This window comes from Ambystoma mexicanum, chromosome 1p (genome assembly GCF_040938575.1).
Source record: "Ambystoma mexicanum isolate Mex_15411 chromosome 1p, UKY_AmexF1_1, whole genome shotgun sequence".
In the NCBI taxonomy this organism is placed as follows: Eukaryota; Metazoa; Chordata; class Amphibia; order Caudata; family Ambystomatidae; genus Ambystoma; species Ambystoma mexicanum.
This window is the reverse complement of record NC_090921.1, coordinates 939,509,334-939,534,750: the sequence shown is the minus strand read 5'-3', so window position 1 is coordinate 939,534,750 and position 25,417 is coordinate 939,509,334.

Here is a 25,417-nt window from a genome sequence, read left to right as displayed (position 1 = left end):
GGGTCTGTTGAATGTTTCAGAGCCGTAGAAAACAGCTTATAAATGGCACATCTAGAGGAGCTCGCCGAAGTCACGTCCTCTCTACATGGTGGTTAGCCAAGCCCCCTCCACATTCCACTGATTTATTTGCCACAGGCAATGCAAGTTATCCTCCTCTATTCCTTGCTACCTCTTATAAGGAAGGTTCCTCTCCTGAAACTCTTTATCTCTCACTTCCACCCACATCAAACTGCTGTCAATGTACCTTTATCACACTTGCCTTTTTTTGGCCTAGGTAATGCTTGTTGGTGGGTGGCTTATCAATTGGCTCTTCCTCACTCTGGGAGCAATGGCTACAATTCTGCTGCAATAACGTTCTCTTTTTATAAACAGGTAAACTCACCAGTTTCTCTACATGCATCTGCTCGAACCAATGCCTCTGCTTCTTCTGAGGACTTCTGAAATCCTACCAGCCTTGACTAGTTATTCCTGCGTCCCACTTCGGTGATCGCCAGCCACCAGAACCAAGCATACAATAAAGAAAGCCTCTCTCTCTTATGAGGCGGCTTAGCTGTTTACTAGGTCCTGCTGTTCAACCTCTACAGTTCAGAGTTTCCACTCTGAAGATCCTCTCAGGACCAAACTCTGCTTCCACAGCAGCAGAGGGGCTGGTGTCTTCAGTTCTCTGCTGCTGCAACTGATGCTTACAACTCCTACTGCTGCTTCATCCACTAGTTCTATTGGCCTGCATGTGAGGGGGTCTTAAATATCTAAAAAGTCCTATTCAGGTGTGGGTCATTAGGATCATGTAACTGCACACTGCAATTTCGTGCCCCTGAGTCCCTCTTCTTCGTCCCAGTACTTATGGGATTGTGGGACTTGAAGTCCCCAATGTTCTGTTCGCTTTTTACTTCACAAGTACAGTCTTCCCTTTTAATTAATTTACTGATTTTAGTAAACACATCTTTAGGGAAGGATTTGGGAGGGATTAATGATTGGTCTAGATTTAAGAGAGAATTACTTTTATTGGAAGCCAATCCATTAAAAATGCTGGCATTACAGAAATCTCCCCTTCTGAAGAAGATAAATACTGTGTCTCTCCCAATTGAGCCATCCCATTCCCCATGGGCTCTTCTCCTCCTAGGTGATCCTCCTGGCTAATACCACCCCCAGAGTTAGGATCAGGTAGCAGCTGCCTTCCCATGGCCACCTGAGAGGAGACTTTAGGCAGGATTTTGTGTTGACTCTGGAGGATTCATCACAGTGCACTCTTCATCTTGTGATGAGGATTCATCACAAGAGTGCACTGTGATGAATCCTCCAATGTGTTTCACCTCCACCTCCACAGCCCATCGGTAGGCTAGCTATCAATGAGACAGAGGGCAAAGTATAAACTAATTCTCATCATCTTCAAAACTATACACAGATTTGCCCTCCACTACTTAACGTCCTGTCATACTCCATACGCTCCCCATCGCTCCCTACTATCATCCTTGGCTCACCTCCTTGCCTCCTCTCCTGCCCCTATCTATTAAATCCAACCTCTTAGCTCTCATCCTTTCTGAAGAACCACTTGCATAGAGTCCTGTGCCACCTTATCTACCTGTTCACTTCTCCCCCTACCTCTCCACGACAAACCCACATCACTTATACCTCACACCTTCAACCTAAAACTTAGCATTTCCTCCACTATCCTGTTCCAATATCATGCTCTACTTTCCTTGTTGCAAGTTCATGTTTCTACCTTACCTGCATCACCTGGTTTATATCCACATTCTCTCACCCATTGTTAGGCACACTGGTCCTCAGCTCTGTAAATCATGTTACAAAGTTTTGTAAGCATTTTTGTGCCAGAAATGCATTGTTTTCCCTATAGTTTTTATAAATGAATCTTGTGGGATGTTTCAACCCACGCATCCAAGCCATACAACATCATTGTGCATTACTGACATGGGAAACATCATAATGGCCGCCGGAAAGCATTCTGCTGCCCAGAAATCACCAGAAAGTGAGCAGTGAGAACCTGACAGACAGGCTGCCATCTTCTTTTGCCTCTGTCACTGTTAATACAGGAGACCATTGCCAGCCCGATCCTTTGGCTGCCCACAGAACAAAAGCAGACAAAGGAACACAGAGCTGTTCAACAATTAATTTTCTTTATTGTCAAAATTGCTAAAATCATGGGCTTGAAACCACCAAAAAAAATCCAACTTCTGGTTGGGTGTTCTACATTACTCTACTGCAGAATCCACAGCAATACAATGTTAGCAAGGATCATATGCTACCAAGTAAAATCCCCTTTTTGAAATGTATTAATTTAAGGCAGCTGTCAAAAATGAGTGCAATACCGGTGCCTGCCACTGACTGGCGCTAGCGATCTAAATTCTGACAGGAGACTTGTATTTCAGGAGCTAAACAGTGAACCTGAGTTAGCTGGGACTTCAAAGGCTTGCTTGTCCATGAGAAGTCTTCACACCTGGTCATTTCAGCAAGAAGGCAGGAAATCACATGGTCATATTAACCAGATGCAGAGTGGCACCCTGGACTGATGCCCTGCTAGCAGGAAAAACCAGACAAAGGATTCCTTCAGCTGAATAGGGTATGCTGATTTTGGGTGTGAACTGTCAACACTGCTCTGGGGGAAGGCAAGACATTTGACCTCTGAGCCAAGCCAAGTTTCTAGGCGCGGGGACAAACCAATGGGTGTACTGCAGTGGAGACAAATGTATGTTTTATTAAATTGCTTATAAAATATTGTATCAACTTGACAGAAATGTACAATTTGGGGATTCTTAATATCAAAAATGCACCCACAATTTGAGACGAAGCTGGACGCTGTAGGATATTCTTGGGCCAAGCCCTGTAATTATTAATATTGTAACGTCTGTGTTTATGCTAGAGACCTCAAAACTTACTGTAATATGCCCAGAGAGGGTGTGTACCTCCGTGTCAGATTTGATGAAAAACCAATATTGCGAAACCCATCAAAAACGCAAAATGTTGTCACTTCTGCACCCAAGCTCTTAGAAAGATCAAGGTTGAACAGAGACCTGTCGTAATTCATCTGTGATGTGTACATGTCATTTCAACAACTTGTGTATCTGGGAAGCATGTTTGGTTATGAAAAATTGTTTTTCTAAGTAAATGCTAAGGGGAGGGACTTCAGTCAAGCCATAAACATAGCATCACTCTGACTCATTCTGAGCCACTACTCCGTTCTCCAGTCAGAGGACAGTAAATCCTTTAACCTATCAGAATCCTTAGTGGGTTGGGCATAGAAAGTCAGCCTTCCCACCCACTTTCAAAAGACATAAAAAGAACCACTGAGACCCAGATAGGGCCATTCATTTTCCACTCTTTAATCGATTTCTGCGCAGCACGCTGCCCGACCATATCCAGAACTTAGACTCCAGATAGACTCCAGAACTTGAAGCAGAGAGCCCTGAACCAAAAGCTGAATCCTTCTCAGCAGGCCTCAGAATCCAGCAACCTAACCAAACTATTCAACAGCCGGGCGAGCTGTTTGATTCTGGCTAGAACCCTGTACCAGACCCAGACCCGGAAAGCAGAGCTGTATCCAGAACCCGTCAGACCCAGACCAGACCGCTGTGCTGTGCCGATAGCAGACCAGAGTACATGCTGTGAGCAGAACAAGTGCCCAAGACCGTCCGGTGGCGGGAGTGCAGTCCCAGGCTCAATCCAGTCCAAAACTAGGAGTGAGTATCCAGCCAAGAACTGTGCATAGTCATCTCTTAGTCTAAAGTAATCTCATCCCATCCATTTCAACCTATTTAGAACTGCATAGAAATTGTGTGTCCATTCTGTGATTTTGAAGCTGCAAAAGTGTCATCTGTCATTCTGAAATCTTGACTTCATTTCTGAAAATATACCTCCACAAAAACGTCTGTATCTTTTGAACCGTATGTCCTAGAAGATTTAACTGTCTTTTTAAAGCTAAGAACCAAAGCTTTCCAACAAACCCAAAACGACCTTCCAACTCCTTATAGTTTTTCCATAATCGCGATCGACGCACTCGGAAAAAGTGCTGCGAATTGCAATTTGACTCAATTTCACCACTTGTAAAAATAGCTGCTTCTTGCTTTCCACTGCTGAAATTCGTTTGCACTCTGATAATCATTCCTGAATCATTGCTAGTGTTGACCTGAACTAATTCAAAGTAGATATCACCTACCCTGAATCTCCAATAGGGAATTAAAATCATTTTAGCATATTTTTCACTTCATTGCAACCACATTTAAAAGTATTTGGCCTATGTTTCAAAATCATCCCTGCTTCTCTAAGCTGGCTGGGGGGGAACGGGAACTGAACTGCTTTTGATTGTATTCCTGAAAACCCGTGTGCCCTCATTTCCATCTCTTCATATTGCATAGGGGGGAGTGAGAAAAAAGTGATCAGATTATCTCTTGTTGAAACCATATCCAGTTTATTTCTGTGCTGCATTCTTTCCATCATTGCTTTTCCTTGAAACCATACAAAGTATTCTCTGCTACCTTATCCTTTCTATGCCAACTCCTAAGTAATTAAGGAATTGTGCTACTGTAATATTATCCATTGTTGACCACTGTTCATACTCATAAGTGTGCTATCAAATATTAATTTATTCATAAAAGTGTGATATATATATATATTGTTTAATTTTTCCAATAAACCTTTTAATTTGCAAAACAAACTTACTTCTTGACTCAGTGAGATCAGGGGGATTCAAAGAGAGGGGCGTTATATAAGGGTTTATCATCCAGATTTAAGAACTTGACATAAAAATATATAAATAAGGGCTTCCATTGGGCATCCCAGACTAGTCATTGACTGAATTGAAGTCACTTACAGAGTGGGGGCTCGTAACGTGACGCCTGGATTAGAGCTACCACTTGTGCAGCTTAATACAATGTGTTAACTGACAGGATACAAAGATCCTGTTGGATCACCGCGCTGTGTTATGCTGTAAAAGCACTCCTCAAAGGAACGCTTTAAGGAAACGGTCTGTTTTGCAAAATAAAATACTAACTTCTGTAAATCAGGAAAGAAATCAATTTCCAGAATGACGACACTGGTAGACATCAAAATAGTGGAGAGCATCTCTTACATAAGCTATTTGTGAGAGGTGAGTGGACTCTGCAGGACCAGACGGTGTGGTTGCAGGCAATCGCACCCCAGATCACTGAAACAGGGTCATATATATAGAGAGATCAGGGTCCCTTACATGTGGCCCTGAGTGAACTATACATGGCCCTTAAATCCAAAGATGAGCACGACAAGATTGCCAGGATAGCGGCATATTTATATTTATATATGGGAGCCATACAGGACAAATGTGCTGAAGGCCAAGATCTGGCAAATAGGCAACTGATGGCATTAGAGAAGGCCCAATCTGACCTGGGCTCTTCTGAGCAGAGGCTGAACATGATCACATTATCATTAAAATAAAAGAGGATATGGGTATCCTGCAACAGGAAACGGCAGACCAGGATACCAGATTTCTGACCTTGCAGAAAGAGTACCAAGAAGGTTTGGACTCCCTACTGCAGAGCCAGAAAAAGCTGGAGCAACAACTGGACTTCAACAGGGCATGCGCAGAGCAGGTAGTCACCCTGCAAAGCCACCTAGATAGGGAAAAGGCAGAGAGCAATAAACTGATTTTGAAAGACCTGGATACCCAGGCAGAGTTTGATGAAGAGCGCCAGAAAGCTGGTGTCCTTCAAAGGCAGAGGGACGACCTGGTGGCACAGATGCAGGCTCTTACTCAGGAAAGGGATACCTTAGGCCAGGAAGTCTGCCACTTAAAAAAGAAAATGGAAGAAAATCATCTGGCCCTCCAGAGACTGGGTGACCTCCAAAAAGATCATCAGAACTTGTTATAGCACACCAGGAGGGTGGAAGATGCTCTGGCAAGAAAGGAGCAGGCCAGTAGGGACGGTACTCAGCGGGTAACCCTCCTGCGGCAAAGACTGGCCCAGTACTCCAAGACTAACTAGGAAGCACAGAGAGAGAATGAAGCCCTCTGCCAGCACAATGATAGGCTCCAACAACATGTAGCCATGCAGGAGAGACTGATAGAGTCTAGTAAGGCCTTGATTGAGGAACTGAAAGCACAGGCTCTTGCAGGGCAACAGGGAGCAGGGGCTGATAGAGATGAGGTTCGTGGGAAAGGGAAACACCTGAGCATAACCTGAGGAGCCCTAGTACCAGAGGCCTCCATCTCTCCCAGTCCCTGGACTCTGCCACCCCCATGTCCCCTGGTGCACATGAGCCCAGGGCCACGGGGATGGCAGATTACTATCCAATCAGGAGTATGGGGCTCATAGGCCAGTACCTCCCAGGAATGGATGGGCACCCAAGTACAGTGCAATTTAATGGGGAACCCCGAGAGAGTAGGCCCTCTAAGGGCATTCTGAAAACCTCCGCCCAGTTAGGTCAATGGGGGGTACCCATCAAATCCGGGCAGCAAGGAGGAATCTGAAGACTCCTCTCCGCGTCCCAGGATACAAGAGACTAGGTCCCCACATTCTCCCAGCCATTCCCAGGCTCACAGAATCCGGGAAAACCTGGAAGATCAGACGGGCACCTCTGGGAGCAGTGCTTCTGAGTCAGAGGATGAATGGACCAGGGTTACCCGAACCAAGAAGGCAAATAAGGCAAAAAGGGCCTTGCTTAAGGACCCCTTAAAACAATCATGTGTCATCACGCCTTATCACAAGAACGCCAAGTATTCTGTGTGGGAACACTTGGAGCTCTTTGAGCAAATGATGGAGACTTTCCATTTGAAAGACAGCAGTAGCTGCATGCAGTATGTCAAATGGACATTCTCCCCAGAATACTCCAGTTTCTTTGCGGGGCTGGAGGACCAAAATCATGCAAGATGGTCCACCTACAGGGCGGCCATCTTAAAGCACTTTTCTGTTCACAGAAATCCCCAAGAGGCTTGCAAGGCAGCCTACAATTTGCAATGTGGGGAGGATCAGGCCCCACAAGAATTTGTGCAGGAGTTGAAGCGTGCCTTTGCGCAGACTACCAAGAGGGTGCGCACGGATAGCAAAAAATACGTTTTTTCATGCCTTGCCCAAATACATCATGACCCAGCTAGTGAGAGATTTTCATGAGAAAAGGTCACTAGACTGGGTCATTGAACAGGCCACCCGGATCTATGAGGTGCAAAAACCCATAGAAAATAAAAATAATGTGCAGAAAAGCCCCAAACCGAGCAGCACCCAACTTCCAACCCCAAAATCATCCATCCTTCTTTCCTCACTTCCCTGAGCCCAGCCCACCTAATCCGGGAGAGGGGAGGCCAAGGGTGGAGGAGTACCCAAATCTTCCCAACCCGGGGTACTACCAGAGAAGGAATAGCTACCCTTCCCGGGATCACAAAACAAAAAAGTGTCCTGACAGGTTCACTAAACATATATATAAATTTAATTTATAATAAACTTCTCAATACCAGAAATATGGCACAAGCTATCTAGTTTTCTGTGTCCACCTAAGTTTTCATAGGGATACATTTTACAAAAATCACCATTTCGTACTTCTGTTTAAGCATTATACAGAAGTGACTTTTTATTATTTCAATTATTACTCATAAGCAAGGTCTGTCAATTACCAAGCACTATTAACTCAACATAAATTCCAAATCAAGCACAATATGTACAAAAAAGAACCAATAAATATCCATGTTCATGTACACAGTATTTCATACAATGCAAAAGACAGTTATATACACACATTAGAAAAAAACATTTGAAAAAACTTTTTCTCAGAATAGTCAACACTATATACATTTTGAAGTTGATAGGCCCCCACTCAGAGGTTGAAATCATATGTCTCTGGATTATAAATGTTCAGTTCCATTGGGGGCATTTTCAATTGGTTAGCTAAACTCAAGGTCTACTAGCTAAACTCGGGGTCTCAAATAATACAATTTCATTCGCCACTTGGTTGTCCGTCGGCGTAAAGGTCGAAGGGATCCGAAGACCTGTGTCTTGTATATTTTGTCCTTCATCTTTATCTTGGAAATAGTGTCTCAAACGGAGTTTTCTAAAAAAAAGTTTTTATCTCCATTTCTGTAGTAAACCAATCCGTATGGTTCGTCGGGACAAATGAGAGCCCCATGCCCAATATTTTCATCTGGATCGAAGATAGCTCAATCCCAGAGAGATTGAAAGTGGGGATATTTGATGGTTGCCTTATGTCAACTCCGGGGCAAGTCGATGGCCTATCTGTAGGGTCTATTGCGAGAAGCCCCTCCTCCACTGGCGTTGCCGTCTCCTGCCTGGCCAAGGTTCCCATCCTTGGTTGTAAAGTGTTCCTTGGGATCCGTAAAATTGACCTCTCCCTAAAAAAGGCCTTTGTCCTCTTAGTCTATATATTTGCTGTTGCTGTCCTGTTTGATACGGAATGTCACCAGAGGAGTCACTGCTTGTATCGGAGAAGGTTACCCATCTTCGGCGTCCCCTTCTATTATTTGTTGGTTGCTGTTGTCTCGGCTGATTCTTTTGTTGTAAATACTCAGCAGTTAAATATGGGTAAATAGTTTCAACTCTAAACTCTTGTATATCTTTGTTTAATTTCTTTGTTTTTTTAGTTAAAGTTGCAGTCTTAAATTCCTCAAAGATTTTTTCTATTTCCCGAATTTTCTCGTTGGCATTAATATTAAGCTGGTTCGTAGTGAATTTGAGTTCTTCTGCTTCCACTTCCCTCTGTGCCGTAATTGCTAATCTTTGTGCATTAGAGATTGTTAAAACCATAAGATCTCTACTGCACTTAGTTGCAATTTGGCTAAAGCCTGTTTTATACAACTCGTCTTCTAGAAACAACCCTGGTTCATTCCGTACTACAAGGCCGGCTGGGATGATACTTGCTCTGAGGTATTCCCTCAAAAAATTACCGTGGAGTTCGGTCCTAAAGCCCTTTTTCTTAAGTTTTAATAATTCATCAGCATTGTTACTCACAAACACGGGGCCAGTACCATTGTTGGAATCAAAGAGGGATGGGCCTTGAATAATATTAGTGATTTCTTCTTCACTGTAACTCAAAGTGGCGCTCTCTGCCATACTCTAGTATCATATGTAAACAAAACAGAACTGAAAAGTAAAAATAAAAAATTAAAAGAATGTTTTTGGAAACCGGGGGACAAACAAAGCAGCACTAACATGCTACTGAAACCAGAAAGTGCAAAACATGTGTGTGTTCCAAAAATGAAACTAGTAGAATGTATACTAGGGAAGAAAAAAAGAGAAAGAAAAGGGAACAAAAAATGAACAATGGAAGAAAACCCTAAAGACAGCCCTGGCTGTCAGAAAGATAATGCACTAGAGGGTATATCCCTACTCTGTCAAGGACCGGGAAATCACTAAACCACACAACAAAAAAGTGTCCTGACAGGTTCACTAAACATATATATAAATTTAATTTATAATAAACTTCTCAATACCAGAAATATGGCACAAGCTATCTAGTTTTCTGTGTCCACCTAAGTTTTCATAGGGATACATTTTACAAAAATCACCATTTCGTACTTCTGTTTAAGCATTATACAGAAGTGACTTTTTATTATTTCAATTATTACTCATAAGCAAGGTCTGTCAATTACCAAGCACTATTAACTCAACATAAATTCCAAATCAAGCACAATATGTACAAAAAAGAACCAATAAATATCCATGTTCATGTACACAGTATTTCATACAATGCAAAAGACAGTTATATACACACATCAGAAAAAAACATTTGAAAAAACTTTTTCTCAGAATAGTCAACACTGTATAAATTTTGAAGTTGATAGGCCCCCACTCAGAGGTTGAAACCATATGTCTCTGGATTATAAATGTTCAGTTCCATTGGGGGCATTTTAAATTGGTTAGCTAAACTCAAGGTCTACTAGCTAAACTCGGGGTCTCAAATAATACAATTTCATTCGCACTTGGTTGTCCGTCGGCGTAAAGGTCGAAGGGATCCGAAGACCTGTGTCTTGTATATTTTGTCCTTCATCTTTATCTTGGAAATAGTGTCTCAAACGGAGTTTTCTAAAAAAAGTTTTTATCTCCATTTCTGTAGTAAACCAATCCGTATGGTTCGTCGGGACAAATGAGAGCCCCATGCCCAATATTTTCATCTGGATCGAAGATAGCTCAATCCCAGAGAGATTGAAAATGGGGATATTTGATGGTTGCCTTATGTCAACTCCGGGGCAAGTCGATGGCCTATCTGTAGGGTCTATTGCGAGAAGCCCCATCTCCACTGGCGTTGCCGTCTCCTGCCTGGCCAAGGTTCCCATCCTTGGTTGTAAAGTGTTCCTTGGGATCCGTAAAATTGACCTCTCCCTAAAAAAGGCCTTTGTCCTCTTAGTCTATATATTTGCTGTTGCTGTCCTGTTTGATACGGAATGTCACCAGAGGAGTCACTGCTTGTATCGGAGAAGGTTACCCATCTTCGGCGTCCCCTTCTATTATTTGTTGGTTGCTGTTGTCTCGGCTGATTCTTTTGTTGTAAATACTCAGCAGTTAAATATGGGTAAATAGTTTCAACTCTAAACTCTTGTATATCTTTGTTTAATTTCTTTGTTTTTTTAGTTAAAGTTGCAGTCTTAAATTCCTCAAAGTTTTTTTCTATTTCCCGAATTTTCTCGTTGGCATTAATATTAAGCTGGTTCGTAGTGAATTTGAGTTCTTCTGCTTCCACTTCCCTCTGCGCCGTAATTGCTAATCTTTGTGCATTAGAGATTGTTAAAACCATAAGATCTCTACTGCACTTAGTTGCAATTTGGCTAAAGCCTGTTTTATACAACTCGTCTTCTAGAAACAACCCTGGTTCATTCCGTACTACAAGGCCGGCTGGGATGATACTTGCTCTGAGGTATTCCCTCAAAAAATGACCGTGGAGTTCGGTCCTAAAGCCCTTTTTCTTAAGTTTTAATAATTCATCAGCATTGTTACTCACAAACACGGGGCCAGTACCATTGTTGGAATCAAAGAGGGATGGGCCTTGAATAATATTAGTGATTTCTTCTTCACTGTAACTCAAAGTGGCGCTCTCTGCCTTACTCTTCCCGGGATCAGCAGAGGGGAGAAAAAAGACCCCCGTATCAGCCTGAGTGGGTTTCTCAGTTAGAGCGCCAGGTCCAAAATATGGCACAGGAGCTGGGTTGCGTGCTGAGGGCTCAACAGAACCCTCAGATGAGCATGCTGGCGCAGAAGGCCCCAAACTCTGGGCCTGGTCCTCCAGAACAATGACGGGGGCAGCACCCCGATAACCCACCGGTTCCCAGGGAGGAGGCACAAGTGGAAGGGGGTGGAAAGCCTTGGAGGAAGCTTCCTTCCCCACTTGTGAACAGCCCCTGGAAACCCAGGAACCGGAAACAAAATCTCCTACCCCTGAAAGTCTGCCACCCAAGGATCAGAGAGGAGGTAGGAGAAACAAAGGACCCAAACAGACTCACTTTGAGGAGGAGGTACAGATCTTCCAATTTGGGGGAGAGGGATCCTGAGAGGATCCTCGGAAAAGGATCTTCTCCTTCAGAGACGGGGGAACTCCTCCCAAGGAAAAATGGGTCCCAAGGGATTCACAGACAGAGTGGGTAGATGTGGGGACTGAGCTAGCGCCGCCCATCATCTCATCCCAGAACCAACAGCATCAAAATCCCCTGGTTCAAACCCATTCTGGTGACTGCCTCCAAAAAGGGGGCGGGGGCCCAGAACCGGAACCAGGGGAACCCAACATTTCTCCCATTGCTAGTTGCCAACTTTTTCTTTCAGATTCCCAAGACTCTCCACAGCATTCTGCCCAAATCTCTTCTCTTGGCATGTCTAAAACCAGAGAATTGTGGCTCACCAGTTGTCCAAAAATGTGCATTATCTGTGCCCCCTTGAGGAGAAGGAGGGAAGATACTATGCCCCGGTACAAGTACAGGGGCAGGGTACAATTGTGGTACTGGTGGACACTGGATCCCAAGCTACCCCTCTGTCCAGAAAGGCCTTTGATGAACTGAATTCAGGGAGGAGGGAGAATTACCAAATTCCTCTCACCTCCCTTCCTGGACAACTTCAGAACTTTGACGGGAAGGAAATTCCCGTCGAGGGGACTGCGGATTTGGACATTAAAATTGGGCGACACAAGGTGAAACACCCGGTCATAGTAGTGACTCCAGTGGGCACCCCTTGTTTACTAGGGAATGACCTCCTGAGAAGGTTGTCACCCCTAATAGATTGCATAAACAAGGTCCCTTGGACCCAGACTAGCCAACCAATAAAATTAAAACAGAGTGTCAACCATGTTAGTTTAAACGGCACGTGCCACATGGTTGAACAAAAATCTGACCCAGTAGAATTTCACTTCCAGAACAACCAAATTCCAGACGTGAAAGTAATAGCGGTAGGACAACAGACTGGTGATGGGGGGTCCTCTCTATTTCTTAAAATCAACCTTCCTTCCAGTTTAAGGTGGTATTCCACACTGGAAGGAACTACTCTGAAATTCTTTACTAACCCACAATCAGACATTCCCACTCCAATAGTCCAGAAAGATGTGAAATCAGCTCAGAGCCTGGCTGATATTCAGCAAATTGGAGAGCAGTTGTTCATCCCTGTTCAGTTAAATGATGGGAAGGACTCTGTTCTCGCCCGAGTGTGTGTGAACAAAGGTAGAGCTTCATCAGCGAAGCCATGTTCTGCCAACTCCCAAAATATCCAGCCATTCCCACATTCAAACTGATAGACAAATGGGAAATGGATCTGGAAACACCCAATTCCAAACATCTCCTGCCAAGCAGGTGTATGCTCAAAATCTCCATTGGCAACAAGAGCATAGTCCATAATTGTTGGGTCGTGCGAGACATCACTGCCGCCTTTTACTTAGGCAGTGACATTCTCAATCGCTTTGCAATTAGTTTAGACCTAATAAACGTCATAGCTTGGCCCCGACTAGCGGATCATCCCATGGGCTTTGATGACCCAGAGAAAGCATTTAGGTCAGCTCAATTGCTACCTTATGCAGTTGAAATTCAGATTAAAGAGGAAGTCACCATCCCACAATTCTCCCTGGATGTGAAAGTTAAAAGAGGACATAAATTGAAAAACCCTGATGCTTATATTCATCTAAATGCTTCTCTCCAACAGCAAGGGTTGGGGGTAAACCCAACACCATTAGTCAACATAGAACATGACACCATTCCAATAGAGGTAGATAACAGCGACTTAAAGAGTATTACTCTAGCCGCAGGCACCATTATTGGAATGGCGGTTGATGACCGACATTTTTCCATTGATTTAGGAAATGAACTGTTAGGACCAATCCCGAAGGACTGTTTTGACAGTGACAGTGATGACAATACAACACCAGACAGGATCTTTACCCGGCATGGGGGGAACTTCCTGGTGTACACTTCCTGCCCTTATGGTAAGGAAGATGTGACTTGTGACTTCAGAGGTGATGAGGTGATTTTCCAGGTCCATGAGGACTGCCTTTCCCACCTGAAGCCACCAATCCAAATCAGCACTCTGACCAGGGACTTCTCCACCCAGCTGGAGGAGGCTGCTGAGATAGCAAAACCAGAAGTCTTTCCAGGCTTCAGGCAGATGGTTGAAGAGAGAGTCAACCTAGCTGATGCCTGTGTGACTCTGGAGCAGAAGCAAAAGTTGAAACAAGTTTTCTTGGATTTTCAAGATCTCTTTGTGGTAGACTCATGTGACTGTGGTTGCACCGATATCCACACAACAACAATTCCCACAGACCCTGGCATGACTGCAGTGTTTGTGAAGCAATATCGCTTGCCTCTCGCATCCATGGAGTCCCTTACTGAAATAATTAAGAACCTTGACTCCCGGGGGATAATCCGTCCAGTACACAGCACCTTCAATAATCCGGTGCTGGGAATATTGAAGCCAAACGGCCAGTGCAGACTCTGCGCCGACCTTAGGGAGCTCAACAAATGGGTCCATACTTCCTGATGGCCTCTTCCCTACATTGACCAAGGGCTGGCCCAGATCCAGGGGTCACAGGTATTCACTGCAATAGACCTGACCAATGGATACTGGACTGTGCCTGTCAGTAGGGAGGACCGATACAAACTGGCTTTTACCTTTGGGGGCCAGCAGTACACATGAACCCAGACTCCCTTCGGATATCTCAACTCCGGCAATGAATTCAACATTTTCCTACATAAGGCCATGCCGACCTGGGTGCGAGGGATAAGCTGGCTTATGTAGATGATGTCCTCATCAAAAGCTCAACTGTGGAGGAACATATAGCGGAGATCCGTTATGTTCTGACCCAGTTGAGGGCCGCCGGAGCAAAACTTTCCTTTCAGAAAGCACAGTGGTGTAGAACCTGTGTTAATTTCTTGGGGCATGAGATTACTCCTCAGGGTCTCTGTCCCCAGGAAAAGAAAGTGGAAGCACTTCAGAAACTGAAAGACCCCACAACTCTGCGGGAACTAAGGAGCCTCCTTGGATGACTAATTACAGTAGAAAGTTCATCGAGGGCTACGCAGAGATCACTAGACCCCTGATTCATCTCTTGAAGGGGGGGGTCAAGTGGGAATGTGGTCCAGAACAATCCGAGGAATTAATACAGCTCAAAAGAAGCTTCTCACAAGCGCCCTGCTTAGCTTACCCTGTCAGAAACAAGGAGTTTTTCTTGGAGACAGGGTTCTCTAATACATGCTTGACTGCAGTATTATATCAAAAGCATGACAAGGTCAATAAAGTATTGTCCTATGTGAGTAAAACTTTATCCTCTGTGGAGGAAAAATTCAACGATTGTGAGAAGGCACTCCTGGCAACAGTGTGGGCATTGAAGAATTACCACCCGTTTATCCAGGGGGAACACATCATAGTGGAGACTCCACACCAGCCTCTGCAATATCTCCAAAGTGACAGAATCCGGGCCGGAAATGTGAGTAATTCCCAAATTACTTCCTGGATCCTGTCAATGCAAGGCTTTTCTGTGGAGGTCAGATATGGCCAAAATAAGAAGAGTCCCCTCGCGCAAGGTCTTGTTGACTTGCATGTTTGTGCCAGAGAAAACTGTCTTGAGGACGAAAGTCTAAAAATCAAGGACAACATGGAGGCATACCTTAATTCCCCACACAAAGCATTTGAAGACCACAAGTGTGAGGGAATGCCCACAGTCTATGTGGATGGATGCTCTTACCATGTTGACAACAACGGGGAAAAAGAACTTATGGCGGGCATAGGGAATGCATGCGTGAATGAGTCCCCAGAACCCTCTGCTGGGTACAAGATTGGTACCCGAAGTAGTCAGGTGGCAGAGTTGATGGCTGTGCATCAGGCCATCCTCACTGCTGTCCAACATCAACTCCACGAACTGGTCATAATCACAGATTCGGATTATTTACAGAACGGGTTTGTGGAGCACCTGGTTAATTGGAAAACCAGAGGCATGTTATGTGCTAATAACAAACCCTTCAAACATGGGAAGTTAATCCAAAATATTGATGATCTGGTCACCTCGAATGGGATGACCGTCTACTGGAAAAAGATCAAGGGTCATTCCAAAGTAGAGGGACCAGACAAAACTGGAAATGACTTAGCTGATCAGCTGGCCAAAACCGGGGCCATCCAAGGGGATCTAATAGAAATCGAGTCCCTGTTGAGGGAGATCCAGGTCACTGCTATCACTAGGTCCCAGATAAATGCTCACAATGATCTTTCAACTGCACAATGGAGTAAGGAGACCCCAGATGCTGATTTGATTACGGCTCAGAAGGGGGATCCAATAATTGGTAAGTTTTACCAACACATTGAGGACCCTGAGAACTTTCCCCTGACGGATACCGATTACATTGGGAAAGAGGACCTTAGAGTGTTGATGAAATGTCCAAAAATGTTCTGAATCCAAGACGGTTTGTTGGTAAGGAAATCCCAAGCTGGCCATGATCAGTGGGTGGTTCCTACCTCATTCCGAAGCCTGATGTTAAGTCATGCCCATGATGTGGCCACAGCCGGTCATAGGGAGTTTCATACAACACTTGAGATTTTAAGAGAGGTTGCATACTGCCTACACATGGAGCAGGACCTCGACCAATACTTGAAGGGGTGTCTTGTGTGTGCACAATTTCAGCCAACATCCCTCACACACCGTGCGTCTCTTCAAAAGAGGGGGATGACACTGCCATGGTCAGATTTGCAAGTCGACTTCATAGGCCCCGTGATTCGCTTCTCTAGGGGAAATAAGTACATGTTGACTGTGACATGCTTATTTACCAAATGGGTGGAATGTCTCCCAGCCCCAAACTGCAAGGCAGAAACAGCAGCTGCCCTGATGATCAATCACATCTTTTCGCGTTTTGGACTACCCCAAAGGATTGAGTCAGACAGAGGTAGCCATTTCACCAGCGAAGTAATGCCAAAGATGTGGGAGATGCTGGGGGTTAAAAGTAAGCCACACATTGCTTACCGGCCAGCTTCTTCTGGTGCAGTAGAACGTTACAACCGAACAATTGTGAGCATCTTTAAAAATTTTGCGGCAGATTCTGGGCCAAGTTGGGATATCCGATTACCTCTTGTCCTAATGGCCATCAGATCTACCCCTTCATCTGTAACTAAAATGTCACTGTTTGAGCTGATGACTGGACGCAGGATGGTGCTTCCCCAGCATTTGCTCTACAGGACCCAAGAGCAAACATTGATCAATGCCTCCACAACTCATGAGTATGTTGAGAATTTAAGGAAACACCTTCAACATGCTTTTGCCTATGCTCAGCGAAATCTAGAAAGATCAGCCGATAGCATGAAGACCCACTATGACCTGAAGACCACCAGAAAAGAATACAATGTAGGAGACTGGGTTTATCTGTACAATTTCCAAAGGAACCAGGCCAAACAGTGGAAATCTCTGCCTACCTGGAAGGGATCTTTTGAAATTGTAGACAAGATCTCACCAGTCGCCTACAAGATCCGCATCCCGAAAGGCAGTTTGGCGGAAGGGGAAGACAAGTGGGTCCATATTAATCAGCTAAAGTGTTGCCATCCCAGGCACACTCTGCAGCAACTGGAGGAGTCCTCTGCAATCCCAGAGGGGGCCGCTCCAGATTAATACATTTCCAACCCTAAAATATCCCACATATAGTGTATGAAATACCATAATAAGAATGCAAATGTCTCCTGATTAAAGTGTGAAATACCATAATAAGAATGCAAATGTCTCCTGATTTAAAAAAATGTATATGTTCACCCGCTACATTAATAGTGGTGGGGAAATGTCTACGAATATGTTTCTGCCGCTTTTGCTTTGTCATCCTAGGTGAGAAGCGAGAGAGATAAACCAGGGAGACTGACCAAGTAGGCCGACCCGGGGACCGGGAGCAAAGATCCGAGAGGCCCGGGCTACCGCCCAATACTCCCATCAGGACCGGCGAGGAGAACCGACCGATCCACCCCTAATGGAGGAGAAGATACTGAACTTTGCCATCTGCGGAATCAGAAGAAGATGAGGCGAACATCCCATTCTTGCAAGTTCCATCGATGAAAGTTCAGAATGGCAATCGCAAGAGGGGGGCTTGTGGGATGTTTCAACCCACGCATCCAAGCAATACAACATCATTGTGCATTACTGACATGGGAAACATCATAATGGCCGACTGAAAGCATTCTGCTGGCCAGAAATCACCAGAAAGTGCGCAGTGAGAACCTGACAGACAGGCTGCCATCTTCTTTTGCCTCTGTCAGTGTTAATACAGGAGACCATTGCAAGCCCCATCCTTTGGCTGCCCACAGAACAAAAGCAGACAAATGAATACAGTACTGTTCAACAATTCATTTTCTTGATTGTCAAAATTGCTAAATCATGGGCATGAAACCACCAAAAAAAATCCAACTTCTGGTTGGGTGTTCTACATTACTCTACTGCAGAATCCACATCAATACAATGTTAGCAAGGATCATATGCTACCAAGTAAAATCCCCTTTTTGAAATGTATTAATTTAAGGCAGCTGTCAAAAATGGGTGCAATAGTGGTGCCCACCACTGACTGGTGCTAGCGATCTAAATTCTGACAGGAGATTTGTATTTCAGGAGCTAAACAGTGAACCTGAGTTAGCTGGGACTTCAAAGGCTTGCTTGTCCATGAGAAGTCTTCACACCTGGTCATCTCAGCAAGAAGGCAGGAAATCACATGGTCATATTAACCAGATGCAGAGTGGCACCCTGGACTGATGCCCTGCTAGCAGGAAAAACCAAACAAAGGATTCCTTCAGCTGAATAGGGTATGCTGATTTTGGGTGTGAACTGTCAACACTGCTCTGGGGGAAGGCAAGACATTTGACCTCTGAGCCAAGCCAAGTTTCTAGGGGCGGGGACAAACCAATGGGTGTACTGCAGTGGAGGCAAATGTATGTTTTATTAAATTGCTTATAAAATATTGTATCAAGTTGACAGAAATGTACAATTTGGGGATTCTTAATCTGAAAAATGCACCCACAATTCGAGACGAAGCTGGACGCTGTAGGATGTTCTGAGGCCAAGCCCTGTAATTATTAATATTGTAACGTCTGTGTTTATGCTAGAGACCTCAAAACTTACTATAATATGCCCAGAGAGGATGTGTACCTCTGTGTCAGATTTGATGAAAAAGTAGAAGGATGAGAACAGGTGCACACCTCTTGTTCACCGAGAGCTTTTAAATATTTCAAAGAATGTTTTAATTTGATTTTAGGTGTGGGGGAGGAACTGGGGCCATGGCACAAAGCCCCTACACTGGAAAAAAAAGGAAAAAGAAAGAAGAAGATTCAGCCTAGGAATCCTCCCGTCCCCTGCACACTTTCTAATGTGTGGAGATAATCCACTACTAAAGTTTATCAATCCTTAGTGAATTGTGGGTACATTAGTTATAACAAAGCAAATAAAAGGAGATGTCAATAGACAAATTTGACCACTAAGAGGAGTTTATATCAGAAATAATGTGTTTCAATATTTACACAAAGAATTATTTACAGAACAATGAACAATGAAGCACAAATAGTATCAATAGATCTCAAAAAATTACAAAAAAACAGAGAGTAAGGTCCAATTCAATTGGCGACGCGTTTCGAGGTTTCTTTTCCTCTTCTTCAAATGGCCAGAATTGGATACTTAAAGTAAAGAAGAGAACAGTTCGTTCAGATACTTGATCAATCATTGCAAAATAGAGTATATGTATACTGGACACATCTTATTTAAATTCAATTAGAGAACTGGTGTCAAACAAAGGTTCAAACTGTATAGAAATGCAATATCCTCACATTCAAATAAAAGCATATTTTAGTTTGTACAAAGATGCCACGTTCTTAAGTGCTTGAGGTATCAGGGCAGTCAACACTATGTCGGTCTGAAAAAAAGGGGGGGAAAAAACTCTTTACACATGTCGGAAATTCGGAGTGGGGAATGAAAATGAGTATGCCATCAACTAGCAGGTATAGTAGAAGGGTCCAAAAAAAGATCAGAAATAGTTACCAGTATAGCCGAAATCACAAGGTGCAAAAGAAAGCACAGAGTAAGCATTCCTCAGTGTGTGTTAACGTGTGTACGCAATCTAAAGAAAAAAACATAGTTTAAAGGTCGGGGAGTGCCTATCCAAATAAACAGATAATATTCCCACATAGAAACTAAGTTAACGTACCTAGTGTGTGTGCCAAAATAAGTTAGGTAGAGTGGTAATGAGCCACAAATATATGACGAAGATCAATAGGGTTAATTTCAAGCCTACAGGAGGCGGCAGCTCGTGAGTCTCCAGCCTACGGGCATCAGCTAGTGAAAAACACATAATACAAAATTAGTGGTGGGTAAAGTCTCAATGTGAACAAGCTCGCAATATCATTCATATAAGACGGAACACTTAAGGTAAGTACCTTGTCAGAGTGCGGAGTGCCGCAGAAGGGCAAGAAATGAGCAATGTGAGCAAAATGGTCGTGCTCGCGATTAATCAGGAGCATGCAGAGACGCCAGATAGCTGGTTTTCTAATGGCTACAAAGTAAAAAGGAAGCGAGTTACAATTTGCGCGGTTTCTGTTCAATAATCTCCTATCTAGGGGAGAGGATAATGGACAAGTGCTAACCTGAAGTGCGTGGGGGACTGTTCTTCACAGGGTCTGCATACGACTCGGCGACCACTCCACGGATCAGCGTCTTTCCACTGAAACTATGGAAACGGCATGGCTCTGTGTGGTCGAAGTAAAAGTAAGTAACTAAGATCGAGGTAGAGAAAGGACTACCAGTGGCCGATATGGGATCGGCCATCTTGGAAAGGTGAATATGAAGGGAAACCTATTGGTATGGAGAGGGAAATAAGGAATACAGTAATGAAGTTACTATCTTGAGCATCGAAATAAAGAAGTAGTAAAAAAGGGGGGATCACCATGTTTGAGTCAAAAATAGAGAAAATTAAGCAAATGTAATATTTGAGTAGGAGACATATATTAAAGGCAATGTGTATCCAATTCTAATAGTGGAACCAAATGGTGAGTATAATCTACATGTAATAAGACAGGGATAAGTAAAATATCCTCAATGGATCATAATGATGTTAGTAGACCAACAGAGTGCGGAGTGTCCTGAAAGACAGACAGGCAAAGAATTGAGGTTGTCCTGTAAAATGTATAGTGTTTAAAGTCTAGTACTACCAAAGGTGCAACGTAATGCCAGATCATCTTATCTAAGCATACTGAGCTGTTTCATTTTCAGGTGTGTGAAGAAACAATAAATCGCATAGAAAGATTGGTCTCAACACAAATTATAGTATAAAATTCGATACATTTAGTGACATATTGGTGCATATACATATCATTGAGTCAATTTACAAACATGTTTATATATGACGTTCCACAGAATTACAGCTTTCATTCACATCATAGAAAGCAATTTAAAGTGAAGTCCTCATTAAGGCCCCAGGGCTGTAGTGAGTCCATTTTGTCGATCCAGTATGCCTCTTTTTGCAACAGGAGTGACTGGTAGTCTCCTCCTCTTGTGGGCCGTTTAACGACCTAAAGTACTTGAAATTTTAATTGTGCAATGGAGTGCTTTTGGGAATTAAAGTGTCTAGCAACTGGTGAATACTGATTGCTACATCGTATATTTGACTTATGTTCTGTCAGTCTCAGTTTAATCGGTCTCTTAGTCTGGCCTACATATACCTTTCCACATGGACATTTTAGTAGACAGATTACTTCTGATGAGAGACTGTCATCAGGAGTAATCTATCTACTAAAATGACAGACTGTGGTCAAATTTGTCTATTGACATCTCCTTTTATTTGCTTTGTTATAACTACTGTACCCACAATTCACTAAGGATTGATAAACTTTAGTAGTGGATTATCTCCACACATTAGAAAGTGTGCAGGGGACGGGAGGATTCCCAGATTTGATGAAAAACCAATATTGCAAAACCCATCAAAAGCGCAAAATGTTGCCACTTCTGCACACAAGCTCTTAGAAAGATCAGGGTTGAACAGAGACCTGTCTTAATTCATCTGTGATATGTACATGTAATTTCAACAACTTGTGCATCTGGGAAGCATGTTTTAGGTTATGAAAAATTGTTTTTCTAAGTAAATGCTAAGGGGAGGGACTTCAGTCAAGCCATAAACATAGCATCACTCTGACTCATTCTGACTCACTACTCCGTTCTCCAGTCAGAGGACAGTAAATCCTTTACCTATCAGAATCCTTAGTGGGTTGGGCATAGAAAGTCAGCCTTCCCACCCACTTTCAAAAGACATAAAAAGAACCACTGAGACCCAGATAGGGACATTCATTTTCCACTCTTTAATCGATTTCTGCGCAGCACGCTGCCTGACCATATCCAGAACTTAGACTCCAGATAGACTCCAGAACTTGAAGCAGAGAGGCCTGAACCAAAAGCTGAATCCTTCTCAGCAGGCCTCAGAATCCAGCAACCTAACCAAACTATTCAACAGCCGGGCGAGCTGTTTGATTCTGGCTAGAACCCTGTGCCAGACCCAGACCTGGAAAGCAGTATCCAGAACCCGTCAGACCCAGACCAGACCACTGTGCCATGCCGATAGCAGACCAGAGGCCACGCTGTGAGCAGAACCAGTGCCAGAGACCGTCCGGTGGCGGGTGTGCAGTCCCAGGCCCATTCCAATCCAAAACTAGGATTGAGTATCCAACCAAGAACTGTGCATAGTCATCTCTTAGTCTAAAGTAATCTCATCCCATCCATTTCAACCTATTTAGAACTGCATATAAATCTTGTGTCCATTCTGTGATTTTGAAGATGCAAAAGTGTCATCTGTCATTCTGAAATCTTGACTTAATTTCTGAAAATCTACCTCCACAAAAACGTCCGTATCTTTTGAACCGTATGTCCTAGAAGATTTAACTGCCATTTTAAAGCTAAGAACCTAAGCTTTCCAACAAACCCAAAACGACCTTCCAACTCCTTATAGTTTTTCCGTAATCGCGATTGACGCACTCGGAAAAAGTGCCGGTAATTGCAATTTGACTCAATATCACCACTTGTAAAAATAGCTGCTTCTTGCTTTCCACTGCTGAAATTCGTTTTCACTCTGATAATCATTCCTGAATCATTGCTAGTGTTGACCTGAACTAATTCAAAGTAGCTATCACCTACCCTGAATCTCCTATAGGGAATTAAAATCATTTTAGCATATTTTTCACTTCATTGCAACCACATTTAAAAGTATTTGGCTGTGTTTTAAAATCATCCCTGTTTCTCTAAGCTTGCTGGGGGGGACGGGAACTTTACTGCTTTTGATTGTATTCCTGAAAACCTGTGTGCCCTCATTTCCATCTCTTCATATTGCATAGGGGGGAGTGAGAAAAAAGTGATCAGATTATCTCTTGTTGAAACCATATCCAGTTTATTTCTGTGCTGCATTCTTTCCGTCATTGCTTTTCCTTGAAACCATACAAAGTTATCTATGCTACCTTATCCTTTCTATACCAACTCCTAAGTAATTAAGGAATTGTGCTACTGTAATATTATCCATTGTTGATCACTGTTCATAATCATAAGTGTGGTATCAAATATTAATTTATTCATAAAAGTGTGATATATATATATATATTGTTTAATTTTTCCAATAAACCTTTTCATTTGCAAAACAAACTTACTTCTTCGCTCAGTGAGGTCAGGGGGATTCAAAGAGAGGGGCGTTATAGAAGGGTTTATCATCCAGATTTAAGAACTTGATTCAAGATGCAACACTCTGGGTAAGGAGACAGGGCTGGAAAAGGCAATAAAAAACACAATATTTAAAGGATATGTTGAGTCTCAAAAATGGATTATAGTGACCAGCCAGTCTTTACGGCCAAAAATTTACCTGGGGCACTGATATCACTCAATAATACCTTTGCAGCATCTTGGCAATTTGACAACCGTGAACCAATCTTCTGGGTTGTGTCTGGTGGTTCAAATGTGGCAGTCGCAAGGTCCAAATGGCATGCAGATGTCGAAGTGTGGTGGAACTGAAGAAGTCTACACTTAAGAACAATACTCATGTGCTGTGGATCGTGGAGATCATCAGGTGTGCTACGGTAGTCGAGGCTCACCAGTGTATGGGCTGATGATGGCGTGCACAGGTGAGTCGATTGAATGAGAGGGCTCGAAGGACGCAGTTCGTGAAGAAGACTCATTTGGCGATGAAGAAGTTGGTGGTCCAAACAGCTGCCAGAGTTGCATTTTTCTGGCACCCGCAAATGGGCAAGAACTGGGTCATGCTGAGCTTGGCGGACCCGGTAATTGCCCATCTACGTGTGCCAGAATCAAGGGCCTCCGGTTCCCCATTCTGCCCCATATTGCTGAATGGGGATGGGGAGGTCGGATGCACCGGCACATACAGAGTTGTACCAGTGCATCTGACGTGCTCTGTTCACGCTGCCATTACACCCGCCAGAAAAAACCTGGCGGATGAAATGGCACCCACGAGCAGAGCACGTAGTATGGTGGTCCAGGAACTACGGTACTGGCATGCTTACGGGTACCATGGTTCCCGGACCGCCATGCTTATAATGAGGCCCTTAGTGTACCAAAGACGAGATGGTTTAGATTTAGGAGTAAAGGCTGATTTAGGGGAATTAAAATCAAGGGAAAATATAATGGAATCATGAATTTTGTAATTGTAATTGTAATTGTTTATTTGTAAAGCGCTTATACACAAGTGAAGTGCTTCTACGTGGAAAGGGAACAAGGGGATATAATCATCATTCCTAGGCCTTGAAGATTCCAAATGAACTAACAGCCATAACTAGCATACTAGGCCAGGGCATTTCTACTGGTATAAGTGTGTAACTCAGAGTGGGGGGAGAAGTGGGGTGGGGAGGGAGAAGAACATACAAGATAGAAGGGTTGGTCATCAATGCACCTATGCATGCAGTCACAGCCAGCTAGGGAGGGGAAGAGAGACATATGTATGAGGGGGTGGGAGGGGTTCAAGTGCGCCGAGTCCAGCAGGGGCCAGGGTTAAGTGCAGAGTGGGTGCCACTCTCATGGAATATATTCCAAGTGCAGTAATGCAAGGCAGAGTGCAGAGGCAATTGCAGGGCTGGCAGGGGAGCCTGGGACCTGAGAGGCTCTGGAGGTGCACCAGGCGACCAGTCAGCGAAACTGAACAGGTTGGGAATGAGAACGAAGGAAGGAAGCAGGAGAAAAGAAAGGAGGTTAGCAGGGGAGATGGAGAGAGAAAGTGAAAGAGAAGTGCAATGTCTTCAGGAGTTTCTGGAACTTAAGGAGAGCCAGGTAGGCTGTTCCAGATGGAGGCACCTGCAGAGGATAAGGATCTACCCCCAAATCTCTGTTTGGAGAAATGGCTCACCAGCAGAGAGTTGGAGCAGAGGGCTCTGGAAGGAAAGTGTTTAGGAAGAAAGTGGTTTTAGATAGTAGGGGCACCAGCCCCAGAAAGCCTTGTGGTCTATGCAGAGGGACTTGAACCTGATCTGTGCAGCCACAGAGAGCAAGTAGAGGGATTTAAGGGGTAGAAGAGATGCTGACCCTGGGCTTGAGGTCAAGGATAAGTCTTGTGGTTCTGTTTGGGATAAGTTGAAGAGGTCGGAGGGTAGAGGTAGGAAGATTGAGAAAGCGACTGTTGCAGTAGTCCAGTCTGGAGAGAACCAGGGCTCTGGAGACAGTGAGCCTCTGTGGAAAGATGAGAAAAGGTAGAATACCTCTGAGGAGGTGCAGCTGGTAGTAGGACTTTTTGGACATGTCCGAGATGTGAGAAGAGAAGGAGAGAGTAGAGTCGAAGATAACCCGCAGATTTGTTGCTTCACTAGTTGGTGAGGGTGCAGGAGCAAGGGTGTTCAGCCAGAGTTATAGTGGGAAAACAAGAGCAGGGCTACCGATGAGGACGTTCTTTGTCTTGCTGGCATTAAGGAGATAGTTAGCAGCACACCAAGACTGAATTGCGGACAAACAGTCCGGGATGAGCGAGGAGGAGGACGAGGCAGAGGGTAGC